We start from the raw sequence: 26,426 nt of genomic DNA on the forward strand, positions 1-26,426 counted from the left end.
TAACTAATAACCATTGTCTGGTCAGATGGGGAGAATTATCTTGGATTATTCAAGCAAGTTATTAAGGTAACAACAATAAGGGTCCTCATGAGACAGCAGAAGATCAGAGTGGATCATAGGGGCTGTGACAACAGAAGTAAATGTTCTACATGACAGACTTTGAAGATGGAAAAATGAACCACAGGCCAAGGAATATAGGTTAGAAAAAACAAAGAAAAGGATTCCTTCTGAAGCCTTGAGAAGGAATCAGCCCAGCTGAGCCCTTGTCTTTTGCTTAGTTAAACAAATTTCAAACTCAAATGTCTGGCCTCTAGAGCTATAAGAGAATAAATTTTTGTGGTTTTAATCTACTAATTTTATGACTATTTTTTTTTTTACAGCAGCAATGAGAAACTAATACATCCTCTGACTGAGAATGAAGTCTTTTGAATATGTAAGACACATCTTCTATAAGACAATTCCTAAATTTAGGGGAATCAGTGATCCGCCGATCAATTTGATAAGAATACTTGACATTCTAAAAAAATTCTAAACATGTATATATGCACAAATGTTTGCATTCAATTTCACAGGTTAAGATAACCCCAATTTTACCCATGTAGGGACTTCTTAGAGTTCAATGATTTCAGATGCTATGTCTATATTTGGGTTGGTAATCGTTATCCAGTAAATCATGAAATATTTTTCTATATTTCTTTGATATTGTCTATCTGATTTTCTATCTCTTGCCTTTAGATGAAAAACAAACAAATGAACAAACAAAAACAAACACAAAAAAATATGGGATTGGTCTTTTTTTTTTTTTTTCCCCTAGTACTCATTATGTAGCCACCAACCCATAGATATTGTTTGGTGAAATCTTGGGTTAATGATAAAAAATGGAGATGTTTTGGACTTCTCTGTGTATAGTTTAAGGATCTCTAGAAATTTATCAAGTAGGGATTGAGGTAAACTGCTTAGTATTTTATTAAGATAATTTGACAGCAGTGTAGAGAAGAAAACAAATTAAAAGCACAATGAAAGGAAGTAATGTAATAAAAATATACGTGAAAATAAATCTAAAACTGTTAGAATTTTAAGTAATGTAAATTTAATTAGTTATTTACCATAACTTGCTTTTTAAAAAAATATTTATTTATTTATTTGTTTGTTTATTTATTTTACCTTCTCATCAAAACAGCTTCAGAGTTAAGTTTCCCAGACAGTGCTAATAAAAATTTGATCTGGGAAGATTTTAAACGAGTTTTTTAAACAGATATATTTGCAACAAAGTCCCCAAATCTTCATTTAAAAAATTAACAGAGTACTTTTTTTAAACCAGCAGACTTGAGAAGCAATGCTTTAATGCTCATTTTCCTTCTCATTCAACACCTTTCTAATCATTAGAAAGAAACAATAATACAAGTAATCATTATATATTTCTTCCAAATTTATCAGAGTCTTAGACTTACCTAGGAAAAATTTTCCAAATACAGGATCAAAATCCCAACTTGAGATATTTCCATGCAGTACATCTAAAGTAGAACCCATAAATAAGAAATTTTAGTAGAAATCTTAGGAATTTATAATGGCCAGAAACTTGGGGAATCCTACACTAATTAGCATATTTTAATGATACAGTTGGTGTATATAACTACACTAGAGGCATGGTGCACAAAATTCGTGCACTGCTGGGAGTTGTCCCTTAGCCCAGCCTGCACCCTCTCCAATTTGGGATCCCTTGGGGGATGATTGACTGCAGGTTTAGGCCTGATCCCTATGGGCCTAAACCGGCAGTCGGATATCCCTCTCACAATCTTGGACTACTGGCTCCCGATGCTCGCCTGCCTGCCTGCCTGACAAATTCCTAACTTCTTCTGTCTGCCAGACTGATCAATTCCTAACTTCTCCCCTGCTAGCCTGATTGCCCCCAACTCTGCAGGCCTGGTTGCCCTCAATTGCCCTCCCCTGCAGGCCTGGTCTCCCCTAATTGCCCTCCTCTGCAATCCAGGTCCCCCCCTAACTGCCCTCTTCTGCAGACTGGGTCCCCCCCAACTTCCCTCCCTCACTTGCAGGCCTGGTCATACCTAACTGCTATCCTCTGCAGGCCTGGTTGCCCTAAACTGCCCTCCCCTGCTGGCCTGATTGCCCACAATTGCCTGCCCCTGATGGTCATCTTGTGGCAGCCATCTTGTGACCACATGGGGGCGGCCATCTTGTGCAAGGGCATGATGGTCAATTTGCATAGTACCTCTTTATTATATAGAATTCTTCACTCTGACTTGACATTGGTAATATACATGACATAACTTTGTTCAGTTTTAAGACCATAAAGGCTAAACATTTTCAACTACACTATCATTTCTATGTAACAGAATATTTAATTTTTTTTCTAAACAGTAATTGAATGTGAACTTTTTTACTGTTGTATACACATACATACACACATGCACACATGTATGTTGTGTTTATTATTTTTTCCAATAAAATATTTAAAAAGGAAATCACCAGCATCTCTTAACTTAGTATACTGTATTTTCCTGCGTATAAGACGACCTTTGAAACAAAAAAAAAAGGTCAACCGAAAATCGGGGGCAAAAGACCAAAATTGCACAAAAATTACCTCCAGATCTTGACGGCAAAATAAGTCTTTTCTTTGAAGTGGGGGGGGGGGGGGGGTAGTCTTATACAGCAAATACAGGCCTAAACCTATGTTTTAACTGTAAAATTAGGGGGTCGACTTATACACCGGAAAATATGGTAAGTTCCAGATTCTATTTAAAATAAATGGAAATTACTACATAAAATACAAAGTAGGCAGCACATGAAAACTTTTATATGCATTCAGTAAGTATAAGCAATTGACCATTAACGAAGTGCCTTGCTTATAAAATGACAGTTAAATAAGAGAAGAGTTAATGTTAATTTGAAACACTACTCAGCTCTTTTCTTCTGGCTAACCTCCTTCTAGATCTTTTTCCTTAACTTTTAGAACATTAACTTGAAGCATTTTTTAATGTTAGCACAGTATAGCTATTCATATGGGAACAGCCAGAAAAAAAGTTATGCCTATTTGTTTGTGTTGCAGTAAGCTGCATGTCTATGTAGATTTGGTAGAAATAAAATTTAAAAAAATGAAAAAACTTGGCAATTATTGGGTGAAATCAGGTAACTATTCTTTCATTCACGTGAAATTAAGCTTTCCAGCCAAGCTATTGTTGCCAAAAGTTTCCTTTGAGACTAATGTGTATGTGTGTGTGTGTGTGTGTGTGTGTGTGTGTGTGTGTGAGAGAGAGAGAGAGAGAGAGAGAGAGAGAGAGAGAGAGAAAGAAAAGATATATATCTAGCAGTCATATCTGCAAACTTATTTAGGTATACATTTTATATTTATATAATCATTAGTCTATTGCATATACAATTACATACTTATTTGACAGACTATATTTGAAAGGCATAGTCTTATATTCCTCTTATACTACTTTATTTATAATTTTGTTATTAAAATTTGATCTCAGTATATACTTTTTGTTATGCCTTTGTTATCTTAACTAATTTTTAAATTTTGTATACTTTTATATACATCTTATTCCAGTAATGTGAGAACATTTTAGTAAATATAAGATATTGTCATGTATTTCAATTTCTAGTAACTAATACAAACCCTGGGTACGAGATGAGCTTCAAAAATGTTTCAGAATACATAAATTAATTCCTGATTTCTATTCTTTACTTTCAGCATATTTGATACATTTAGCAGTTCTGTAAGTTTTAAAATTTTATCTTTTCAGTATCCAATGTTGTGAAATGATTGTAGAATTAATTTTATGATATTTTACTCTTTTATCTTTTTCTCCTTTTGTTGAAATAGACAGTCTTTGGAAATGACACTATTAAATATATGATGCACAAATAATGAAATCACTGGAGTATAGTGAAGTATTCTAACTAGGCACTTTATGCTGTAAAGAATGGATAGTTGCTAAGGTAACGTCTATTGCTGTGAGTTTATTAGGACAGTAAACAAAGAGAAAACTATCTGCATTGCCACTGAGCCAGGAAGCAGAGGGCAGAATGGTTCCGATGGAACAGTAGTGGACATCATATTCTAGAGCTTGGCTGCCCTACTGCAACAAGGAACTTACTATAGTGCTCCTTCCTGAGATGTCTAAGCTACATATATCTTTGCTTTACTGCTCTGTGTGTCTTCTCTCCCCCCCCCCCCCCCAGGCTTCTGCTTACTCCTGCATTCTTGTATCTTGAGCTTTTATTTTGTTCATTATGCTCTTTCATAAAACCTCGCTGTGAGAGAGTGGCAAATAGGCACCAGCCTCCATCACAGGAAGCTACTCCTGTACCATGTGTCCCTGCAATAAGAATCCGTGGTCAGCGCTGGGGCAGCTTGATGTTGAAAACACAGGAGACAGCGTGAGCAAGCCCGCGGTCAGGCTGTGAGCATGGCCAGCGCTTGCATTTCTTCAGAGAGATAAACATAACTAGGAAACATGCTGCGCAGCTCTCCGGAGCATTCAGCGTAAGTGTTCTCTGTATTTTTCCTGTAAAAGTATGCCAGGAGATTAATCAATTGAAATATTTTTTTAAATAAAAGCATTAATGTAGAAATCACACCTGCATGCATACTACATAGAATGATAATTTACTAAATGGAAAGGCCTTACCATATTGGTGATCAAGTATAATGATTAGAAGTGGCCATGTGATATCTATTTTTCATAATTTAATAAAATACAGGAAATCATGCTAAGCTTCTCTGAAAATAAAATTTTGATTAGATATTTGGAAAATGCTATTTTAAAAATGCACAGTGTTATAAATATCACATGCTTTCACTCATATGTGGAATTTAATGAACAAAATAAACTGATGAACAAAATAGATCCAGATACATAGAAGAATGGGTGAGGAGTGATTAACTGGGGTGGAGGTGGTCAATGGGAAACAAACGAACAAAAGGAACATCTGTAATACTTTCAACAACAAAGAAGAATAAAAAGCAAAATAAATAAATAGAAATGAACAGTGTAACATAAGGGGACTCTGGCCCTCTGAGATACATATTCGAGGAGGTCTGTGCAATATTGACTTGCCAGAAACAAGCTAAATTGTTGGTGATTTCATTACTCCGGGGATTGCAAAGGTGACTTGTAGTTTGCCTCCGGTGACAGGTGCTATCCCTTTATTATAATTTGACCCCCTGGGTGCTAAACATTCATGGCTTTTCTATTAGCAAATCTGCATACTCCCCCATCATGTTTATTCATAATCCTGTGATGAGCTGCAGACAAGCTCGAAGAGAACTTAAGGCTTTGGCATTTTATTCAGAAATTACTTCTCTCACCCACAAACAAAAAAGGCTAGACTGATTTGCATTTATAGTAGAAAATTCATTAAATATCTGCAGGTTAGTATTTTGGATCTTTTGAAATTAAATACATTGTGATTTGTTGCAATTATTAATGAAATTTTTAACAATTAATGCCAGAAAATATGAAAAGCATGTGTTAGAGTGTTTTTAAAATGTATGCACACAAGAGGGCATCATAGCTTTTATTCAAAGCATTTAAAAATTATTTTAAAATGAGTTTTATTTTTTTAAACTTGTTCTTTATGTTTATTACTCTGCTTTTTTTAAATACTTATAAAACATTACTCAACCATGAATATTGAACAAACAATTCAATTAAATATTACAATTACAAGAGGAAATTAAAGCTAGCCTGCCATTTTAATGATTTTCTTACTACGGTAGCATCTTAGATTTTTATCCATGTGTTTGACCTTTTTTTTCCTACCTCAGGACAATCTCTAATATATGTATTTCTCTATGCCCTTTCTCAAGATGATGTATAAATTGTTCCCTGGCTATCCTTGATTTTTCTTAAGCCTCCTTTGTACTCCAGCTACTCAGGGTAAATTCCCCTCCTTGTTCAACAAGCTCTATTTGATTGATTCATTCAAAAAACCTTTATTTAATGTCAAAGGTAGAGGACTCAGATTCAGATTTCCTGGAGCTCACTTTGTTGTGGGGAGAAAATGGGAATACATATGAGTACAGATTATTGTGGCAAGTACAGTGACCCAAAGTGCTGATTGAACTCCTAGCTATGTCCCTACTACCTCAGGAGAGTAGGGTGATATGGATAAATAGTAAAAGCTGAGCAAAAATGTAAAGAACAGTTTAAAGAGTTAATTAGACACTATGATTAGACTTCTTATTTTTATAATCATTTTGAAATAAAATAAAGATTTGTTTATATGTAAGAATAGATAATTGGGATAAAGGAAAGGTTATCTTCTTTATGTGGATTTTGTGAAAATGGCGCAAAAATAAGAATAATCAAAGTCTATAAAAGCTTCTGAAAACATACAACTTTATTAGATTTTTAAATGATTCTACAAGATGTGATTGTAGCTTTTAACCATTAAACCCCTAGGTGATTATATCTTCAGCATGAAATATAACAGTATTTATGGCAACAGCAAAAAGGGCTAAGGGCTAACATGAGTGGAAGCACAGCTATATAAGAGTAATATAATCTTAGAAGAAAGTTCAAGTAGCCCAATAAGTTATGATAAGCTTTTGTCAAGGACAAGAAAAATTATTTTAAAAACATATTCACTTAGGAAATATTTTTCAGTTGCCTTTTTAAGTTGAATTTATTGGAGTGACATTGGTTAATAAAATTATATAGGTTTCAGGTGTACAATTCTATAATACATCACATTAGTACATTGTATTGTGTGTTAACCACCTAAAGTCAAGTTTCCTTCCATTATCATTTACACCCCCTCTGCCCTCTTCTAACTGCCCCAAACCCCTTCCCCTGTGATAATCACCATAGTGTCAGTGCAAAACAATTTTTTTTCTTAATCCCTTTACCTTTTCACCCAGCCCCCAAGTCCCTTCCTCCACCTGACAGCTGTCAGTCTGGTCTCGATATCTATGAGCCTGTTTCTATTTTGTTTGTTAGTTTGTTTTGTTCATTAGTTTTCATATATGAGTGAGATCATGTGATACTTGTCTTTCTCTAACTGACTTATTTGACTTAGCATAATACTCTCCAGGTCTACCCATGCTATCACAAAAGGGTTTTTCCTCTTATAGAATGGTATGCCTATTTTATAATCCTGCTCATATATTCTTATTTTTTATATTAAATTATAAGCTACATGAAAGTACTAATTTATGAATATATCTCTCACAGTATTTAGGTTGATGGTTTTAACAAAATAGCGGTTCAATAAATATGCATGACCTTAACTTGCAAAGTATCTACAGACCTTAATATGAGAATTAAATAAATTTTAATTAATTAATTAATTAATTAATTACTTTTATTGTTTAAAGTATAACATATCTCTCCCTTTTCTTCAATTGACCCCACTCCCACCATTACCTCCCTTCAGGACAAGTAGCCACTGCCCCAGTGTCCTTATCCATTGAATATGCTAAATGCATGCATACAAGACAGCATTTCTTTATTCAGTGTTTCTTTTTTTTTTAAATATATATTTTATTGATTTCTTACAGAGAGGAAGAGAGAGGGATAGAGAGTTAGAAACATTAATGAGAGAGAGTCATCGATCAGCTGCCTCTTGCACACCCCCTACTGGGAATGTGCCCGCAACCAAGGTACATGCCCCTGACAGGAATCGAACCTGGGACCCTTCAGTCCGCAGGCCAACGCTCTATCCACTGAGCCAAACCATTTTCGGCTATTCAGTGTTTCTTAATCTCTGGATCAATTTTTATATATCAGTTTATATTGATCATTATATCCCATGTATGAGTGAGATCATTGATACTTATCTTTCTCTGACTGGCTTATTTAGCTTAGTAAAATGCTCTACAGGTCCATCCATGCTGTTGCAAATGGTAAAAGTTCCTTCATTTTTTATAGCAGTGCAGTATTCCATTGTGTAGATGTACCACTATTTTTTAATCCACTCATCTGTTGATGTCCACTTAGGCTGTTTCCAAATCTTAGCTATTGTAAATTGTGCTGCTATGAATATAGGGGTGCATATGTCCTTTCTGATTAATATTTCTGGTTTCTCAGGATATATTTCCAGAAGTGGGATTACTGAGTTAAATGAAAGTTCCATTTTTAATTTTTTGAGGAAACGCCATACTGTTTTCCACAGTGGCTGCAGCAGTCTACATTCCAACCAACAGTACACGAGGGTTCCTTTTCTCTACATACTCGCCAGCATTTGTCTTTTGTTGATTTGTTTATGATGGTCATTCTGACAGGTGTGAGATGGTACCTCATTGCATCTCTTGGATGATTAGTGACTATGAGCATGTTTTCGTATGCCTCTCTGCCTTCTGTATGTCCTCTTTTTGAAAAGTGTTTTGGTCCTTTGCTGATTTTTTTAAAAAATCGGATTGTTTGTCTTCCTTTCATTAAGATGTATGAACTTCCTATAAATTTGGAGATTAAACCCTTAAACCCGTATTGGCTGTAACATTGGCAAATATGTTTTCCCATGAAGTGGGCTGTCTTCTTGTTTTATTAGTTTTTTTTGTTTTGTTTTGTTTTGTTTTTTTGCTGTGCAGAAGCTTTTTATTTTGATATAGTTCTATTTGTTTATTTTCCCCTTAGTTTCCAATGCCCTGGGAGCTGTATTGGTAAAGATATTGCGATGACATATGTCTGATATCTTGCTGCCTGTGAATTCTTCTAAGATTTTTATGGCTTCCCATCTCACATTTAAGTCTTTTAACTATTTTGAGTTTATTTTAACAAACTTCCATTTAAAATTACAAGCTTAAATATCCTAGAAGCAGTATTTCTAATCCTAGTTTTGTTGTTAAATAGCTTTGTTACTTTAATCACAAAATTTAATATTACTATGCCTCACTTTACTCATTTTTTTGTGTGTAAAACAATGGAGTTGAAATTTTAAATAACATATTTGTTCAGTTGATGTGTCCCAGACTTTGGGGTAGGCATTTGTATACATTATCTAATTTACTCTTCATAACAACCCTTATGAGATGATATGGCAATTATTTATTTGCATTGTTTTCCAGGAACCCTTGAGTTACCTGAATTATAGTGTCAAGTAACTTGCTACACATCAGAAAGCTCACTCTATGATGCTGTTCCCCCTCTGAAATGCTATAGAGTTCTATATACCTATCTTTTTAAGATTTAACATTTAACTAGCATATATTTTTTTAAAAAAGCTTTAAATCATTTACACTATAAGAATTGAATTGAATAAATATTCGTAAATAATCTGTATATTGGAATAGCAAGTGCCTTATCTTAAAAATCATTTACCATTATCTTCAAGAGGAGAACAAGAGAATCTCCTTACTGATTCATTTTGTAAAATGTTAAGTCATTGCCCTTCATGAAGAGGAAAAAGGATGTATTTAAAAAGCCACAAACACTATTCAAATTCATTGCCTCTTCCAGGTGTGCGTAATTGAGCTGCCCCAAGATCAATATGAAACTGCCTAGGATACAGAAAGTCCATAGCTACTTCCAAAGTTAGCTCTTCTAGTTTAGGAATCTGTAAGAGCACAACCTCCAGCTGCTGCTGTGGAGCAAATCTAAATCTCCATAACAAATCATGGATGTGAATTCCATAAAGCAGGAACTCCCTAAATATTTTACTTTTTCAAAGAAGTTTAGGGAGACCCTGTTGAGAAAATGCCTTTACTTTGATATTTTCTGAACTGTGGATTGACACTGGATGAGTCACTATTCATTTTAGATACTCCATTTAAAATCAGATTTTAAAAACAAGATCTTTGCCCAAGATTGTCATCCTCATGTTCCTAAAATAAATTCTTTAAATTATCTGTATTTATAAAGGCCCAGAGACTGTTATGGCAGAAGGACCAGAGGACTGATGGTTATGATGTGCACTGCAGGCAACGGGCCTGATCTGGGCCCCAATCACCATCCACCCCCCCCCCCCCCAGCCCAGCCCCCAACACCTTTGTGTGAGCCTTTCTGTGAGCCAAATTAACAAATGCCCACTGGTTTGATTAGTGAGTCAACATTCATGTTAAGACAGCTACTGACTCAGTAAACCTGGCCAGAGGAAGAGAAGAAGGAGGAAGGGGTGGGAAGGAGGAAGGAGTAGGGAAAGGAGGTGGTAACTGACACATTAGCTCAACAATAGGAGGCTTAAATGTCCAAATGAGGTTACCATGCCCAAATCAAAAGTGCAGGAATGAAGTCAAGGAGTGATGGGAAAACCCAGGTTCATTCTCAGAAAGTAGAGATCAAATTAAGAGAATCACACCAACCACAGAGGGAGTACCCTCCCCACAGCCAGCCCTGCCCCTAATTGGCCTCCTACACACTGATTGGGGGAGGGTCTGGCCAGCCAACCACCTATGGCCCCTTTCCCTAGCTGGCCCCATCCAAAATTGGCCCCTCCCACCCTGATTGGGGTCAGGCTGGCTGGCCAGGGCACGAGGGGCCCCCTTCAGGGAGGGCTAGCCGGACTCCACCCATGCAAGAATTTGTGCAGTGGGCCTCTGGTTATCTAATAATAATTTAAAGAATTGCAATAATAATTTTTTTCATAAAAATAAATTACTTTTATCTTACTCTAACACTGAAATTATGTATAGTAATGTAACTTTTATCTTTTTATATTTTTTCTTAATATTTATATTTATTGTTTTAATCTTTACTTTTAAAGTATTACATATATCCCCTTTTTCAACTGTTGACCTCTGTAAGCCTGCACTCACTCCCCACCCCAGGCTTTCACTACTCTATGTCTGTGTCCGTGGATTATGCATATATGCATACAAGTTCTTTCGTTGATCTTTTCCCACCAACCTGCCCATCCCTGCCATTCTTCTGAGGTTTGACACTCTGTTCCATGCTTCTAAGTCTCTGGATTTATTTTTGTTAATCAGTTTATGTTGTTGATTAGATTCCACATATGAGTGAGATCATGTGATACTAATTCTCTGAATGGCTTATTTTGTTTAGTATAATGCTCACCAGGTCCATCCATGCTAATGCATAGAGTAAGAGCTCTTTCTTTTTTATAGCTGCATAGTAACCCATTGTGTAGATTTACCACCGTTTTTTATTTTGTTCATTTGCTGAAGGGCACTTGGACTGTTTCTATATGTTAGCTATTATAAATAGTGCTGCTCTGAACATAGGGATGCACATATTCTTTCTGATTGGTGTTTCTTAGGATATATTCCTAGAAGTTGGGTCACTGGGTCAAATAGGAGTTCCATTTTAAATTTTGTAACTCCTACTGTTTTCCACAGAGGCTGCACTAGTTTGCATTCCTACCAGCAGTGTACTAGGTTTCCTTTTCTCCACATCCTCACCAACACTTGTCCTTTGTTGATTTGTTGAAGACAGCCATTCTGATAGGTGTGATGTGGTACCTCATTGTTGTTTGGATTTGCAGCTCTTGGGTGATTAATGACTTTGAGCATTTTTACATATTTCTCTGGGCCTTTTTATGTCCACTTCAGAGAAGTGTCTATTTAGGTTATTTGCCCATTAATTTATTTATTTTTTATTTTTTTTTAAATATATTTTATTGATTTTTTGCAGAGAGGAATGGAGAGAGATAGAGTTAGAAACATCGATGAGACAGAGTCATCGATCAGCTGCCTCTTGCACACCCCCTACTGGGGATATGCCCGCAACCAAGGTACATGCCCTTGACCGGAATCGAACCCGGGACCCTTCAGTCCCCAAGCCGACTCTCTATCCATTGAGCCAAACCGGTCTCGGCTTGCCCATTAATTTATATACTAGAGGCCCAGTGCATGAAATTTGTGCATGGGGGGGGGGGGTGTCCTTCGGCCCAGCCTGCACCCTCTCCAATCTGGGACCCCTGGAGGGATGTCCGAAGACCTGTTTAGGTCCGATCCCAATGGGATCAAAACTAAATGAGCAGTCGGACATCCTTCTCACAATCCAGGACTGCTGGCTCTCAACTGCTTGCCTGCCTGGCTTCCTGATTGCCCCTAACCTCTTCTGCCTGCCAGCCTGATCACCCCCTAACCACTCCCCTGCCAGCCTCATTGATGCCTAACTGCTACCCTGCCAGCCTGTTTACCCTTAACTGCCTTCCCCTGGAGGCCTGGGTCACCACCAACTGTTCTTCCCTGCAGACCCGATCACCCCTAACTTTCCTCCTGTGCAGGCCTGGTCCCTCCTAACTGCCCTCCCCTGTTGGCCATCTTGTGTCCACATAGGGACAGGATCTTTGACCACATGGGGGCAGCAATTTTGTGTGTTGGAGTGATGGTCAATTTGCATATTACTTTTTTATTAGATAGGATAGAGGCCTAGTGCATGGGTGGGGGCCAGCTGGTTTGCCCTAAAGGATGGGGATTCCTCTGGGGTATGGGGAGGCCTGGGAGAAGGGCTTGTGGTGGTTTGCAGGCTGGCCACAACCCTGGTGACCCAAGAGGAGGCCCTGGTATCTCAGATTTATTTATCTTCTATAATTTAAACTTTGTAGCCTGGAGTGGAGCCTAGGCTGGTCAGGGCTTCAGAAGCTTGGCTTCCTCCATTACCAGGGGCAACTCTAGCCTCTTGCTCTCTCCAGCTTCATGGACGCCACCATTTTTGTTGGGATTTATTTATCTTCTATCATTGAAACTTTGTAGACTGGAGTGGAGGCCTAGGCCAGCCAGAGCAGGCGGAAAGCTTGGCTTCCTCCATTGCTGGGGAAACCCAAGACTCCCTTCTGTTCTCCATGGCCTTAGCCATATTGGTTGGGTTTATCTGCACATTTTCTCCTGATTGGCTGCTTAATTTTAAATTGGATTTTTCATCTTTCTTTTGTTAAATTCTATGATTTCCCTATAAATTTTGGAGATTAACACCTTATTGATGTATCATTGGCAAATATCCTCCCCCATGCAATGGGTTCTCTTGCAGTTTAGTTGATGATTTCTTTTACTGTGCAGAAACTTTTTATTTTGATGTAGTCCCATTTATTTATTTTTCCATAATTTCCAGTTTTTCAAGAAAATGTATTGTTAAACAAATGGCTGAGATTTTTGCTGCCAATGGTTTCCTCTTAGATTTTTATGGTTTCAAGTCTTATGTTTAAGTCTTTTACCCATTTTGAGTTTATTTTTGTACATGGTGCAAATTGGTAGTCTAGTTTTATTTTTTTGCATGTGTCTGTTCAATATTCATAACTTTATTTATTGAAAAAACGGTCTTTACTACATTGTATGCCCTTGCCCCCTTCATGAAATATTAATTGAGCAAAGTGGCTTGGGTTTAGTTCTTAGGTCTCTGTTCTGTTCCATTGGTCTGTATGCCTGTTCTTATGACAGTACCCAGCTATTTTGAATACAGTGGCTTTGTAATATAGCTTGATCTGGCATTGTGATTCCCCCAACTTTGTTTTCCTTTCTCAACATAGCTGAGTTAGTCAGGGTAATTTTTAATTCCATATAAAAATTTGGAGAGTTTGTTCTAGGTCTGTGAAATATATCATTGTTATTTCAATATGGATGGTCATGAATCTATAGATTGCTGTGGGTATTATGGTCATTTTAATGATGTTGATACTACCAATCCATGAACATCGTACATTCTTCCACTTGTGTATATTTTCTATTTCTTTTTTCAATGTCCTGTAGTTTTCTGAGTACAGGTATTTTACCTCCTTGGTTAATTTTATTCCTGTTTCTTAAAATTTCATTGCAAGGGTAAGTTGTTGTTTTTTTTTTTTTTTTTTTTTTTTTTTAACTTTCTCTTTCTGATAATTCATTATTGGTGTATAAAAATGCCATTGATTTCTGACTGTTTATTTTGTACCTTGCTATATTTCTGAATTCATTTATTAAATCTATGAGTTTTTGGTGGAGTCTTTAGGTTTTCTATGTATAGTATCATATCATCTGTGAATAATAATAGCTTGACTTTCCTCCTTCCAATTTGGATGCCTTTTATTTCTTCTTCATTACTAATCACTACGATAGCACTTCCAGTATTATGTTGAAAAGGAGTAGTGAAAATGGGTATTCCTGTCTTGTTTCTATTCTTGTAATCTGTTAATATGCTATTGCACATTTATCAGCCTTTCACCACTGAAACAAATCCAACTTGGTCATGGTGTATTATCTTTTTAATGTATTGTTGGATCTGATTTGCTAAACTTTTGTTGATGATTTTAGCATCTATATTGGTCTATAATACTCTTTATTTGTAGTGTCTTCATTTTATTTTGGGATTAGGGTACTGCTGGCCTCATAAACAGAGTTTGGAAGTTTTTCTTCCTCTTGAAATTTTTGAGTTAGTTTGAGGAGAATAGGTGTTCATTCTTCTTTGAATATTTGGTAAAAATCCCCTGTAAAGCCTTCCAGACTGGGGCTTTTGTTTACTGAAAGATTTTGTTATTACAGCTTCATTTTCAACAGTAGTCCTATTCAGGTTATCTGATTCTTCCTGCTTGAGTTTTGGAAGATTGTATTTTTTGGGGAATATATTCATTTGGTCAGTATTTTTAATTTGTTCAAATAGAATTTTTCACTGTATTTTTATGAGCCTTTGTATTTATGTGGGTCAATAGTTACTTCACTTCATTTGTTTCTGATTTTTTTTTTTTTTTTTTGGAGATGTGCTCTCTTTCAAGAAAACAGCTTTTGGTTTTACTGATTTTTTTTTCCTGTTGTATTTTTTAGTCTCTGTGTTATTTATTTCCACTCTGATTTTTATTAGAGCCTTCATTCCATTAACTCTGGGCTTTTGTTGTTGTTCTCGTTCTAATTATTTAAGTTGTAGTGTTAGATAACTTATTACCAGTTTTTCTCTTTTTAAAATATATTTTATTGATTTTTTTTACAGAGAGGAAGGGAGAGGAATAGAGTTAGAAATATTGATGAGAGAGAAACATCAATCAGCTGTCTCCTGTTCACCTTAATGATGATGTGCCTGCAACCAAAATACATGCCCTTGACCAGAATTGAACTGGGGACTTTTCAGTCTGCAGGCTGATGCTCTATCCACTGAGCTGAACTAGTTAGGGCAGTTTTTCTTATATTTTGAGATAGGCCTTTACTTCATGAACTTCCCTCTCAGGATTGCTTTCATTGCACTCCAGATTTTGGATTATTGTATTTTCATTGACCTTTGTTTTCAGGCTGATTTTTTATTTCTTCTTTTATCTCTTTGGTAATCCATTCATTGTTTAATAGTATGCTATTTAGCCTCCATATGTTTGATTTTTTTTTGAGTGTTTTGATTGTAGTTGATTTCTAAATTTATGCCTTTGTGATCTGAGAAGATGGTTGATATGATTTCAATCTTGTTGGATATGTGGAGACTTAGTCTGTCTCTTAACATGTAGTCTATTTTTTATAATACCCTATGTGCACTTGAGAAGAATGTATATTCTGTAACTTTAGGTTGAAATGTTCTGAGGATGTCAAATAGTTCCATCTGATCTAGTGGGTCATTGTAGGATTGCTCTTTCCTTGTAGAATTGTTTGTCTAGAAGATTTATGAAGTCATTTCAATGGGGTATTAAAGTCCCCTACTATGATTGTATTGCTGTTGTTCTCTCTCTAGATATATCTTACAGCATTTTTAAAAATGTATTTGGATTTCCTTTTATTGTCTGTATATATGATTATCAGAGTTATATCTTCTTGTTGTATTTTTTCCATTTAGAGTTATGAAGTGGCTTTTATTATCTCATTATGGCCTTTATTTGAGGTCAATTTTGTCAGATATAAGTATTGTTACCCCAGCTTTTATTTCATTTCCATTAGCATGAAGAATTTTCATTCTATTCCTTCACTTCCAATCTGTGTGAATCCTTTGTTCTGAGGTGGTTTTGTTATAGACAGCAGATATATGGGTCATTTTTTTCTTGTCCATTTGTCTATCTTATGTCTTTTGATTGGCGCTTTTAATCCATTTATGTTTAAAGTTACTATTGTTAGGTACTTGTTTATTGCCATTTTTATTATTTATACCTGTGTTCCTCCCTCCCTTCCTAGTTCTTCTTAAAACTAGAATTATTTTAAGAATTGTTTGCATTGCTAGATTAGTGGTAATAATTGAATTGTTTGCATTGCTAGATTAGTGGTAATAAACTCCTGTAGCCTTTTTATTTTTTATACAAAGCATCTGAGTTCATCTTGCATTTTGAATGATAGCTTTGCTGAATAGAGTATTCTTGGATTTAGTCCATTGTTTTTCATTATTTTATATACTTCATACCACTCCCTTCTGGCCTGATGTGTTTCTCTTGAGAAATAAGTGATAGTTTAATGAGAGCTCCCTTGTAGATAAATTTCTGCCTCTCTTTTGTAGCCTTAAGATTTTTTCTTTGTCTTTGACATTTTAATTATGTATCTTGATGTGGGGCTTTTGTGCTTCATCTGTCTTGGACTCTCTGTACTTCCTGGACTTGTGTGAATTATTTCCTCCCAAAGTCAGGGAAGTTTTCTGTCATTTTTCTTCAAACAACTTTTCTACTCCTTGCTCTTCTTCTCATTCTGTCACCCCTATTATGTGAATATTGCTTCATTTAAGGTTATCACCAAACTCCCTTAAACTCTCCTGATGCTTTTCAATTTTTCCCCCCAATTGCTATTCTTATTGGGTGTTGTTGTTTTTTTCACCCTGTCTTTTTTTAATTTTTTAAAGTATTCCATATGTATCCTTTTCCCCCCAATTGACACCCCCTGGCCTCTCACACTCACAAAGGCAGGCCCACATCACTCCAGTGTCTGTGTCCATTGGTTATTCTAATATGCATGTATACAGGATCTTCTATTAATCTCTTGTACTTCTCCCCTGCCCATTGTCACTGAATATATTTTTGTACATCAATTTATGTTGATCATTATATCCCACATATGAGTGAGATTATTGATATTTATATTTATCCGACTGGCTTATTTAGCTTAGCATAATTCTCTCCAGTTCCATCCATGCTATTGCAAATGATAAAAGTTCCTTCTTTTTTATAGCAGTGTAGTATTACATTGTGTAGATGTACACTCATTTGCTGATGGGCACATAGGCTGCTATGAACATAGGGGTATATATGTTCTTTCTGATGGGTATTTCTGGTTTCTTGGGATATATTCATTGAGGTGAGATTACTGGGTCAAATGGGAATTGCATTTTCAGTTTTTTGAGGAAACTCCATACTGTTTTCCACAATGGCTGCACGAGTCTGCATTCCCACCAGCAGTGTATGAGGGTTCCTTTTCCTGCACATCCTCAGCAGCACTTGTTGTTTGTTGGTTTGTTGATGATAGCCATTCTCTTGGATAACTAGTGACTTTGAGCATGTTTTCATATGTCTCTCAGCTTTCCACACGTCCTCTTTCAAAAAATGTCTATTTAGGTCTTTTGCCCGTTTTTTTTATTTTATTTTATTTTATTTATTTTTTTATTGGATTGCTTATCTTCCTTTTGTTAAGTTATATGAGTTCCCTGTAATTTTGGAGATTAAACCCTTATCTGAGATAGCATTGGCAAATATGCTCTCCTATGCAGTGGGCTTTCTTGTTGTTTTGCTGATGGTTTTGCAGAAAATTTTTATTTTGATGTAGTCCTATTTGTTTATTTTTTATAAGTAATGTTATTATTGACAGGTAGTTTTTTTCACCATTTTTATTCTTTATGCCTGTCTTCCTTCTTCCCTTCCTATTTCTTATTTTAACAACAGTCTCTTTAGCATTTTTTGCATTCATGGTTTGGTGGTAATAAACTTTCTTTGCCATTTTTTTTTTTGTCTGTGAATCTCCTGATTCCACCTTCAATTTTTAATGATATCTTTGCTGGGTATAGTATTCTTGGACTCAGTCCCTTGCATCACCTTTGCATCACTTGGTATATTTCATTCCATTCTTTTCTGGCCTGCTGTGTTTCTTGGAGTCAGTTGATAGTCTACTAGGAAATCTATTATAGGTAACTTTCAAACTCTCTCTGGCAACCTTTAAGATTCTTACTTGGTCATTGGTGTTTGCCAATTTAATCATGATGGGTCTTGGGATATATTCCTAGAAGTGAGATTACTGGGTCAAATGGGAGTTTCATTTTTATCTTTTTGAGGAAACTCCATACTGTCTTTTTGGGTTCATCTTGTTTGGAACTCTGTGAGCATCTTGAAGTTGTGTGAGTTTTTTCGTCCCAGTATCAGGGAAGTTTTCTGTCATTATCTCTTCAAACAGGTTTTCTATTTCTTGCTCAGTTGCTTCTCCTTCTGGCACCTTATTATGTGGATGTTGTTTTGTTTCATGTTGTCACAAAGCTCCCTTAGGCTCTCCTTCTGTTTGTTAAGATTTTTTTCCTGTTGTTGCTCTACTTGGGTGTTTTTCTACCTTGTCTTTTAGCTTACTGATGCAGTCCTTAGCTATTTCTAGTCTACTGTTGATGCTTTCTATTGTGTTCTTTATTTGAGCTATGTAATTATTCATTTCTTCATGGTTCTTCATCATTTCCTCTTGATTCTTACACATGTTTTTGAATTTGTCTTTCATCCTTTTCAGTGTCCTTATGACCATTGCTCTGAATTATTTCTCTGACAAATTGCTTGCCACCATTTCAATTACTTCTTTTTCCAGTGATTCTTTTTCTTTTGTATGGGGGCTGTTTCTTTGTTTCCCCATTTTCAATCCTCTCAGCATTCCAAATTATGTGGCTCACTCTCTACTGTATTGACCAAAAGGCACAAAATACAACTTGATAAGACATGACACAGAAAGAGCAAAACACATATGTATTTATCATATCAATAACCCAAAATAAAGATGACCACCAGAGAAAAAAGAGAATTAGAGGAGAGAAAAGAGCACAAAAATGATATTGAGAAAAGAAAAAAAAAAGTAAGATTAAAAAGAAAAAGAAGAAAGATACAGAAGAAAGAAATATATGTATTTGGAGAGAAAACTCCACGAAAACAACAATGAATCCAAAAAATGCAAACAATGAACACCCAGAAACAAAGGAGGGGGGCTAAATCTAAAGAGGCAGAGCTTATTTCCAGAAGATAAGGTAAAGAAATGGAATGAATAGGGAAATGGCCACAATTCAGTATTTAGTAGGTAGAAAGAAAATGAGTGTATAAGAAGAAAATTAAAACAAAATACTCAAAAATAAATAATAATTATTAAAAATAATAATAATTAAATATATGTATATATTTAAAATATTTGTATAAAAGAAAATTTATATATATAAAAATTTTCACCCTTCTTTAATCTATCTATCTATATATTCATCTATTTGTGGAAAGGGAGAATAGAGAGCAGATAAGCCTGAGTTTGGTGAGTGAAACCAATTAAGTTATTTATAGAAGAAAACAATAAGCGAGGAGAGGGAAAATTAAAGCATAAAATAAAATATAAGAAACTAATACACAATCAAACAATCAACAACAATCAGAAAAAAAATTGGCTAGTGAAGAAAGAGCAAAGAGAAGGGTGGTAGGACTTGGAACAGGGGAGGGGAAATTAGATATGTGAGTAACCCAACAGAAAGTACTATAATAGTAATGCATCAATAAAGCAGATAAAGAGCAATTTATTACAAGGAGTAAAAAGAAAGGAGAGAGAAAATCTAAAGCTGGAAAAGAAGAGAAACAGGATAAAAAATGAAGAAGTGAGGAAGAAAGGGTTGGCATAAAGGAAAAAATGAGATAGAGTAAATAGTGATAAAAATAAAAATAGAATGTAGAACACTAATTCAAAAAATAAAAAAATAAAAAATGTAAGGTTAGAATAATAATAAGTACTAATAAAATAAAGAGAAAAGAAAAAAAATTTTTTTTTTTAGTTTCTTAGGTAAAAAATAAAAAAAGTGAAGTAGTAAAGTTCATTTGCTTCAGCTTGGTTTTAATGTCCCATGGGGGCTGGTTTAAGACCCCTCTCTACTGTTCTGTCTGCCACACCTCAGTTTCTTGTCAGGTAGTCAGCACCATTTGAAATTCCCAGCAATCCACCACTCCTCTGTGTCATATACCACAATCTTCCCACTTTGTTTTTCTGCCTGCTTTCAGTCATATTTACACACATATCTAATTCTGACATGGTCTCTAAGTGGTGGTTCTTCTGTATTAGTTTCTAGGTCCAAATGGCTCCCAACCCAGACCTCGAAATAGGGGTATTTAGTATCTTTGTTTCCTTGCTAGACTCAAGGCTTCAGTGTGACTGCACTGCTAGGAAGGGTCTGGTCTTCAGGAGAAAATGGCTGTTCAGGGTTGGAGAGATCAGTCTGTCCCAGAGCAGGCTTCCTGATCGCCTCTCACTATTTTCTTCCCCAGCTTCCACAAAACCCTGCACCACAGCCTCAGTGAGTGTGTGTAATTGAGAGATTCTATGCACTGGGTTTTGCAAGTAAAAGCAAGAAAATATAAAGACAGAGCAACCGCCCACTGCACGTCTCTCTCCCCGCAGCACTGCGTGGCGCTGCAGAACTCCAGGCTGCCTTCCTGGGTGCAGCCTCATAGAGCTTGTGAGCTTATTCTAGAGCCCCCACTGCTGGCAGCCCCGTGGACTCCCTTCCACATTCAATGGCTACGCTGTCCCCAAGGGCTGCAAATTTGGTGCAGCACATTCTCCCTCTGAGACTCTAGTCCCATCTGCTCACACTTCTCCCTCCACCCCAGATCTCCCATCCCACCTCTCTCCAGGCAATCTCTGACTTTTCTGTCCGAGGATTGTCTCACCAGTTATGTGTATTTCACCAATTCCCGGTGAATATTATTAGATGCAATTATTTCTTCTATCTGCTCCATGAGAAGGTACAGAATATGTCTATTTGGTCGCCACCTTGTCTCCCCCTGGACAAACTTTTTAGGAGCCCGCGGCCAGAGAAGCTGGAGTCTCAGTGTTTGTGGGTTCATAGACAAGGCTGCAGGTCCCTGGCTGGTATGGCTGTAGGATCCTGGGTGGAGTCTGATATCTCCCCAGGTATAGGTGAGGCTCTACTATTCAAGATGGTGCTGTCTCTGTGGCAGAGCTGGTCACTCCAAGAGATACTGCAGCAGTTGTAGAGGCTGCCCAGCTAGGGGAACCTGGTCCGTCAGCCCCAACAGTCCTTTGGAATATAGCTGTCCCTCATTCACACATACTCGCTCTCCCCATAGGGCCAAGCACTCCCCTTTTGCTCTCTCACTCACTCACACTTTCTTCCTCACTGCAATCCTGTTGTTTGTATTTGGATCTCTTTACCCTGTATTCTAACTTGCTTATTTGGTCTTCAGATTTTTCTATTCTACTGTTGGAACCTTCCATTGTGTTCTTTATTGTAGCTATGCCATTCTTCTTTTTTTCTTGATTCTTAGCTATGTATTTCTCATTCAGCTCCTTATAATTCTCATTGAGTTGCTTGTAATTCTCAGATAGATGTTTGAGCATCCTTATAGCCATTACTTTGAATTCTTTATCTAAAAAATGACTTGCCTCCATTTCATTTAGTTTCTTTTCTGGAGATTCCTCCTTTTCTTTCCTTTGGAGATTATTTCTTTAGCTCCCCATTTTTGCTGTGCCTTTTTATTTGTTTCTATGTCTTAATTCAAACTGCTATGCCACCTAGATTTTTGGAGGTGATCCTATGCAGTAGGGGTTTTGTGGGACCCAGTGTTGCAATCTCTCAGATATCCTGAGCTAGGTATTATAAGAAAGCCCCCTACTTAAGTTATTTGGGTTGCACTAATGTATTTGTATCTTGAATTTTATTGTCCCATTTGTGGATGGAATCTCCTTAGAGGTTGTCTGTCTATGTGGCTCAATCCCAATCTCCTTGTTTAAGCTATTATGGATTTGCTTGGCTTCCCAGCTACCATGGCCAAGGTCCCACTCGTTTGCAACTCTCTGAAGGGGCCTAGAACCACAATAGGGATTGTGTGTGACTCTGTGACTCTCAATGGTGTCCTGGAACCCACAGCAGGGGTTCTTTGGAGGTTCACACTGGCATGAAGCTTACTGGATCAGAGGTAGTGTCCAAGGCCGGTCTGGGTGGTGGTGAGGCTGCACTTCTATCTGCTACTGCTCCTTCCTTCAAATTTGTTTGGTTTCTCATAATGTCTCCTTGATTAATTAAAAGTTGGAATTGAGTGTGGTAAGAGAATATTTAAAAACAAAAACAAAAAACATTGAATTTTTTGACCATCCAGAAAACACTGATCATTTTCCAGAGTGAAATATATTTCACTTTCCTCAACAAAGGAACTCCATTTGGTCCCAGCTTGTGTGACCTGTGAACCAGGAGGTCATGGTTTGATTCCTGTTCAGGGTACGTGCTCAAGTTGCTGGCTGGGTTCCTAGCTGAATGCCCAGTAGAGTGCATGCAGGAAGCAGCTGATTGATGTTTCTATCTCCCTATGTCTCTATACAAAATCAATAAAAACATACTTTAAAAAAACAGAACTCTATTTGAGAATCCATTGTTGAAATTTGTGACATAATAAATCCCGATCCTATTTTATGTTAATGGCCACTGCAACCCCACATTGTCTTGTGTAGGGAATGGTGGCAGGAGTTTTGCCAGTACTGCTTCCTCTGTGGTGCCCTAGACACTTTGTTGACAGAACCAATCTTAAACCCACATGGTTCTGCTGAGACAAGTCTTTATGGAAGGCAAAGAAAACAAAATAAGCAATACAAACAATAGAATACACACAATAACAGTATAATATCATGTACTAACATTCTCTATCGTACTTTTTGAAGGCTTATCTTTTCTCAAATTCCTCACCTGCGTTTCTATGATATTGGTAAGATATCTCTGTGTATTTTTAAAATAGATTCTCTAAAAAACACAGGAGTTCTTGAGTACTATTATTACTTTCCATTTTCTGTGTTTTTAAAGAATGACTGACAGTATAATTTCCTTCTCATTTAATCTTTCTTCAATTCTCCTTAAAATTGCCCACAGTGTGCACTACTGTGAGAGTTGTTGTATACATCTCCATGTGTTGCTATGTGTGTGCAGTACAGGATGGAGTGGATAGAAAATTTCTACAGAGAACAGACTGACAGCTGTCAGAGAGATTAGGGCTGGGTGAAATAAGTGAAGGGATTAAACAAAACCAAAACAAAAATACTTCATAGGCAGACAATAGTATGATGATTACCAGAGGGAAATGAGACAATGGAATAAATGCTGACGAAAGAAGACTTGACTTGAGTAGTGAACACAATACAATGTAATGATGATGTATTATAGAATTGTACACCTGAAAACTATATAATTTTATTAATTAATGTCACTCCAATAAATTCAATAGAAATTTTAATGAGTAAATATCTATATAATGATCTTATAGTTATCATGATTATTTGGTTCTTTTTATTAGTCCGTTAAAGTCATTTTATTTTATTTTTTTTTAAATATATATTTTATTGATTTTATACAGAGAGGAAGGGAGAGAGATAGAGAGTTAGAAACATCGATGAGAGAGAAACATCGACCAGCTGCCTCTTGCACACCCTCTACTGAGGATGTGCCCTCAACCAAGGTACATGCCCTTGACCGAAATCGAACCCGGGACCCTTCAGTCCCCAAGCCAACGCTCTATCTATTGAGCCAAACCGATCCCAGCTAAAGTCATTTTATTTTTAACAATAAGATCTTTAAACAATGCTATTTGAAAGCCAAGGCACATTTTTTTTAAACTATATTTTATTGATTTTTTACAGAGAGGAAGGAAGAGAGATAGAGAGCCAGAAACATCGATGAGAGAGAAACATCAATCAGCTGCCTCTTGCACACCCCCTACTGGGGATGTGCCCGCAACAAAAGTACACGCCCCTGACAGGAATTGAACCTGGGACCTTTCAGTCAGCAGACCGATGCTCTACCACTGAGCCAAACCGGTTTTGGCAAGGCACATTTTTATTGATGTATAGTCTTAGACAAAAAGGAAAGAAAAAGCTATTTTTATTCATTAAACTTTCCTTAAATCACTTCAAACATCTATCTCTATTTTTCTGATTCAAAGCAGATATTTTCTACATGGTGGTTGTTTCATTTGACATGTACTGGTTTATTATTTTGAATACACCTTTCTACTTTTTATGTTCACTGTAAGTTCCTACAAAAGTGACAGTCTTATATATAGAAACCCCTCACTGCCTGAGTCAAATTTCCTCATCTATGAAATTAGAAACTAACTAACAGGGTTATTGTGAGGTTTGAAAATTATAACATTCACTAAGCGCTTGGTTCAGTGTCTGGAACAAAATAGGTGATGAATAACCATTTTTGAATGAATATGATTAAAGAAATATATCAAATAGCATTGTGACCCCTGCTGCTTTTATACCACTTCCATTCTTTAGTTGATGATTATGCTGATTTCCTTTTGTGTATGTGAATTTAACATGTTAAGATGAAATCACATAATTATTTCTTACATTTGCAGGTTTTTAATAGTAAAAAGTATTAGAGCACTTTTGTAATGAGGCTTACAGGATTCTTTTTCTGTTCCTTTATGCCTGGAGGTAAAGGAAATGCATCAGATATTCTGAGAGATCTGCCTGCTTCAGAATATGAAAATAAAATAACAAAACCTTTTTTTTTTTCTTTCTTTCTTGGAGAGAATGAAGTCAAATGTGGATGATGGGATATCGAATTTTTATTACTATATGTGCATCTATTACTTTAATTAAAACTAAAATTCTGAAATCACTATTAACTGGACTGAAATTTCTTAATTAAATAATTTTTCTCCTGAGGGTTTTTTTTTTGTAATAAAAGGGAGATATTTTTAAAAATGTGATTCTGTGTTTTAAGAAATAGATTTCTAATGGGAATAAAACCTGAAGAGTTTTAAAACATGATGTTGTACTAGAACCACAAATATGGCATCAGTTATGGATGTGTCATAACCACAAGCCTATTTAACAAATTTTACTCTATCACCACCACTCCTGAGTTGATAGAATTACATTTTCAATGCTATGCTACATACCTACTTACTGCCAAAAAAGATATATTTGATATTGGTAAGATATCACAGTGATGAAGAGTAAATTCTTAGAAATCCTTTGTGCGATAGCACCATTAATACATGAATGGTGAGAGACTTATTGGAAATGAGTGTCTAGTTTTGTTCTGTGTTCCAGAAAAACTTTGGTTTCAATAAGCTATAGTTCTTGCTACTAGAATGTCTTCTCTGAAATATAATATGTCATTTATTGGGTTCCTCTGCACATGCATTATCTTATCTAACTCAAGAAAATTTATGAGTTACACAAAAGAGTGTATCATAAAACAAATCCTATATTTGACTTTAGTTAGATGCTTTCAGCAGACTGTTATTTTTATATAATAAATTCATTAAAAACAGATTATTAAATAACTTTTAAAGCATTGTGATAACATATGGGCAGCACATGTATTCATGTTTCAAAACATGAATTTAGGATAAAATTATAATTCTTCCAAATATTTTCTAGTTTATATTAAATTATGCAATTTAAATATTTAAAGTTTAAAATTTTTAGTTTTTATAAGTGTTTGCAAATATAAAGAAATCCTTCTATAATATTCTTTATTCCTTGCTTTGCTTTTCAACAATACAGAATACCTTGGAGTCTAAATTATCTTAATTAAAATAGATTGCTTTATTTATTAGTTAACAGACCTGGGAGTTAGCAGTACTACAGTAAGCATTATGTTGTTTCTTTTTTGGGAATTCATTATATTTTTACATTATTTATCTAAATCTCATTTATTATTACTACAATTCCCTTGAATTTCAACCTACTCTTTATTTCCAATCCATATTTTAGCAAAAAGCATATAGACTTTTCTTTACCCCCAAATGAATGTTGGTTAACATTGCACCAAATCACCTGCTTTAGAAGATGTTTTGAGAAAATACTACATACAGGTATGGTACATACTCATGTTTGAAATATTGTTTGAATATAATCAATATCCCCAAGACTTGCATTGCAATTTAGATCAGCAATCTGTCAGAAACCTAGATTAGGTCTCTTTCAGGCTTGGACTTATAGTTAATGCACCTTTCCCCATATTCCATTTTAGGTCAAAGTTCATGTCATTGGCCTGATATAGGCCACATAGGACCTCTGGACTCCAGGGACAGCAGAACTGCAATGGTGGTGGAGAAGAATCGCTTCATCATTGGTTTCATATAAAAATTGTATACCTCATAACTTTCTTTTCTATTTCTGCTTCATATAGAAATTCCTCTGATTTGATTTATTCTATTTGTGCTAAAAACAGGTGAGCATTTCTAAAGCATATAATAAAATTCTTGCCTTGAAGCCATTTATTGACTTTTCGTGAAATAATGCGTACATGCACACAGCTCTTGGGGAATAGGATAGTCTTTTCACTGATCTCGTTACCACCTATCTCTCATTGCCTGGATCCTTTTTCCCATTCTTCCCACAAAATTTATCTTCTTAAATACACCTTTCTTCCTGTCATTTCTCTCTTTAGAAGCCTTCAGTCATT

Source organism: Pipistrellus hanaki (genome assembly GCF_964339955.1).
Source record: "Pipistrellus hanaki genome assembly, chromosome: 2".
Classification (NCBI taxonomy): domain Eukaryota; kingdom Metazoa; phylum Chordata; class Mammalia; order Chiroptera; family Vespertilionidae; genus Pipistrellus; species Pipistrellus hanaki.